This window comes from Schistocerca cancellata, chromosome 1, assembly GCF_023864275.1.
Source record: "Schistocerca cancellata isolate TAMUIC-IGC-003103 chromosome 1, iqSchCanc2.1, whole genome shotgun sequence".
NCBI lineage: Eukaryota > Metazoa > Arthropoda > Insecta > Orthoptera > Acrididae > Schistocerca > Schistocerca cancellata.
The window spans coordinates 109,010,870-109,015,483 of record NC_064626.1 but is presented as its reverse complement, the minus strand read 5'-3'; positions in this window follow the sequence as shown (position 1 = coordinate 109,015,483).

Here is a 4,614-nt window from a genome sequence, read left to right as displayed (position 1 = left end):
CTCCCGTAGGGTAGACCAATCACCAAGTCTTTCGATTTGACGGCACTACGGCGACTTGCGCGTCGATGGGGATGGAATGATAATGATTAGGACAACACAACACGCAGTCCCTGAGCGGAGAAAAGCGGGAATCGAACCCGGGCCCTTAGGATTGATATTCTGTCGCTCTGACCTCTCAGCTACCGGGGGCGGACAAGATTACAGCTGACAAGATTTAATTTTACACTCCTGGAAATGGAAAAAAGAACACATTGACACCGGTGTGTCAGACCCACCATACTTGCTCCGGACACTGCGAGAGGGCTGTACAAGCAATGATCACACGCACGGCACAGCGGACACACCAGGAACCGCGGTGTTGGCCGTCGAATGGCGCTAGCTGCGCAGCATTTGTGCACCGCCGCCGTCAGTGTCAGCCAGTTTGCCGTGGCATACGGAGCTCCATCGCAGTCTTTAACACTGGTAGCATGCCGCGACAGCGTGGACGTGAACCGTATGTGCAGTTGACGGACTTTGAGCGAGGGCGTATAGTGGGCATGCGGGAGGCCGGGTGGACGTACCGCCGAATTGCTCAACACGTGGGGCGTGAGGTCTCCACAGTACATCGATGTTGTCGCCAGTGGTCGGCGGAAGGTGCACGTGCCCGTCGACCTGGGACCGGACCACAGCGACGCACGGATGCACGCCAAGACCGTAGGATCCTACGCAGTGCCGTAGGGGACCGCACCGCCACTTCCCAGCAAATTAGGGACACTGTTGCTCCTGGGGTATCGGCGAGGACCATTCGCAACCGTCTCCATGAAGCTGGGCTACGGTCCCGCACACCGTTAGGCCGTCTTCCGCTCACGCCCCAACATCGTGCAGCCCGCCTCCAGTGGTGTCGCGACAGGCGTGAATGGAGGTACGAATGGAGACGTGTCGTCTTCAGCGATGAGAGTCGCTTCTGCCTTGGTGCCAATGATGGTCGTATGCGTGTTTGGCGCCGTGCAGGTGAGCGCCACAATCAGGACTGCATACGACCGAGGAACACAGGGCCAACACCCGGCATCATGGTGTGGGGAGCGATCTCCTACACTGGCTGTACACCACTGGTGATCGTCGAGGGGACACTGAATAGTGCACGGTACATCCAAACCGTCATCGAACCCATCGTTCTACCATTCCTAGACCGGCAAGGGAACTTGCTGTTCCAACAGGGCAATGCACGTCCGCATGTATCCCGTGCCACCCAACGTGCTCTAGAAGGTGTAAGTCAACTACCCTGGCCAGCAAGACCTCCGGATCTGTCCCCCATTGAGCATGTTTGGGACTGGATGAAGCGTCGTCTCACGCGGTCTGCACGTCCAGCACGAACGCTGGTCCAACTGAGGCGCCAGGTGGAAATGGCATGGCAAGCCGTTCCACAGGACTACATCCAGCATCTCTACGATCGTCTCCATGGGAGAATAGCAGCCTGCATTGCTGCGAAAGGTGGATATACACTGTACTAGTGCTGACGTTGTGCATGCTCTGTTGCCTGTGTCTATGTGCCTGTGGTTCTGTCAGTGTGATCATGTGATGAATCTTACCCCAGGAATGTGTCAATAAAGTTTCCCCTTCCTGGGACAATGAATTCACGGTGTTCTTATTTCAATTTCCAGGAGTGTATTTTAAGGGAGTTTTACAGCCAAGAAATGCACTGGTGTAAATGTAATTGCAGCAACTTGGTTACTGCAACGTGCGTCTTTGTGCAGGTGGTTGGACCAGCCCCAGATAGCTACTCCAGCTTTCGAACGCCTCACAAACTGAGTAGCGTAATTGAGATACAACTTTTTTGTCTTATCGCCGCCTGTCTTTCCACGAGACGTGACAACTACGTCGGCGGGAGAGGCGGACTGGCAGTGCGTGTTTCAGCAGTTCGGCGACCTGTAATAATCTGCACGCAGCCACGAGCAGAGCGGCGGTCAACGGCTGGGCGGTCGCCGCCAGCTACCTGTTAATTACCTCGCTGCAGGCGCTATTACGCACGTCAGGCCGCAGAGCCATCCCAAGTGGCTCCGGCGAGTAATTTAATTACGGCCGGACGGGGAGCGGCTCTTGAAAAGCCTGCTGCGAATATACAGCCGCGACAGCACGCGACCGGACCACCTCGGTGCAGTGGCTGCATGTTTTGCTAGAGAGCAGAGTGCGATGGGGACCTCGTCTACACGTGAGGAAGTTCTCACTTCATAAAATCGTCTACGACTGGAGCATGGCTGTAGCTCAATGATCATGTTCTTTAACTTTTACCTCGATTCAGTAGTGAATACTTATTTCTTTGTTACTGCTTTTAGCTCTAGTATATATACTTATGTAAAATGTTTTTATATATACGAAGGCCTCCTGAAAAGTAATGCCTCCCAATTTTTTACTTGAAAACTGTTCAAGACTTTTAGGCGAAGAAAAAGGTTTTTTGTTCAAAATGGTTCAAATGGCTCTGAGCACTATGGGACTTAACAGCTGTGGCCATCAGTCCCCTAGAACTTAAAGTTACTTAAACCTAACAAACCTAAGGACATCACACACATCCATGCCCGATGCAGGATTCGAACCTGCTACCGTAGCAGTCGCGCGGTTCCGGACTGAGCGCCTAGAAGCGGTTTTTTTAGTTCTTTTTATTTTATAGCGTTCCGATCAGAGCTTGACTGGTTGGTTGTTTGGGGAAGGAGACCAGACAGCGTGGTCATCGGTCTCATCGGATTAGGGAAGGATGGGGAAGGAAGTCGGCCGTGCCCTTTCAGAGGAACCATCCCGGCATTTGCCTGGAGTGATTTAGGGAAATCACGGAAAACCTAAATCAGGATGTCCGGACGCGGGATTGAACCGTCGTCCTCCCGAATGCGAGGCCAGTATCGAACCACTACGCCACCTCGCTCGGTATCAGAGCTTGCTTTCACCCAACTATATTAATTTTCGTATATCTAGGAGAACATGCCAGTTACACGGAAAAACATTTGCCATGCAGCCAATAAAAACCGCACAGCATTACAAAATACAAAAAAGTGTAAAACATGGATTCAAGATTTGCATTACGAGCACTACGTCATTACTACCTATAATAATGAAGGTTTACAAACAGTCTTATACATCACTACTGGAAAACAGACATTGAGGAATAAAACATCAATACATAATTTAGAATGCACAATATTACAATTACAACATTACCACCTTATAATATTGCGAGTATTAATTACAATGATGTGAGGGCAGCACATACATAATATGTGAGAACAATGGTTAGGACATTACATGTCGGATTCAGCCTCAGTTTGGATTACCGATATGGTAACAGCGCCAGTTTAAGACATTTATGTTTGTGCTGTCCATTGAGATCATACGTGAATAACTGAAGAGTTAGTGTGTTGTTGGAGGAAGGAAGTTTGGCATTAAAGCTTTCAGATATAGCTCAGATTTCCTCTGGAACAGTCTTTATTTGTAAGTCATTGTGAATCGTGGTATTCCTAACGAACCGTGCAACATTTAATATGATGCGCAATGCCTTGTTCTGAACAACCTGAAGTTTGCGACCAGCGTAGACGCGGTATGTCCCAATATGGGGCACGCTTGCAACATGACTGGCTGAATTACCGATTTGTAAAGTGGGAGACTGTTTTTCCAATTTAGAGAAGACCTTCTTTTTATTAAGCGATACAAGACAGCAGATTTTTTGTTATTTTATTTATTTATTTATTGTTCCGTGGGACCAAATTAAGGAGAAGTCTCCATGGTCATGGAACGAGTCAATACATGAAAGTATAACACGATATTAGAAACAGATAAAATGAAATATAAAAAAAAAACATATTCAGGTAACAAGTCGTAAGTTTAAATGAAGACAATCAACAATGTAACACTGGAATTTGCTTAATTTTTTAGCTCTTCCAGGAGCTCCTCGACAGAATAGAAGGAGTGAGCCATGAGGAAACTCTTCAGTTTAGACTTAAAAGAGTTTGGGCTACTGCTAAGATTTTTGAGTTCTTGTGGTACCTTATTGAAAATGGATGCAGCAGAATACTGCACTCCTTTCTGCACAAGAGTCAAGGAAGTGCATTCTACATGCAGATTTGATTTCTGCCTTGTATTAACTGAGTGAAAGCTGCTAACTCTTGGGAATAGGCTAATATTGCTAACAACAAACGACATTAAAGAAAATATATACTGTGAGGGCTATGTCAGAATTCCCAGATTTCTGAATAGGGGTCGACAAGAGGTTCTCGAACTTACACCACATATAGCTTGAACAGCCCGTTTTTGAGCCAAAAATACCCTTTTTGAATCAGAAGAATTACCCCAAAAAATAATACCATACGACATAAGCGTATGAAAATATGCGAAGTAGACTACTTTTCGTGTTGAAGTGTCACTTATTTCAGATACTGTTCTAATGGTAAATAAAGCAGCATTTAGCTTCTGAACAAGATCCTGGATATGGCAAGATCCTGGATATGGGCTTAAATACTGTACATATATGCGACTTATCAGTAACACGGACATTCCCACTACGCACTGATTCTATATCCTCGACCTGTCTCTGCAGACCAGCAACTTCCTTTACGACTGACCATATGGTTTTAATTTTATCCTGAGACTTAG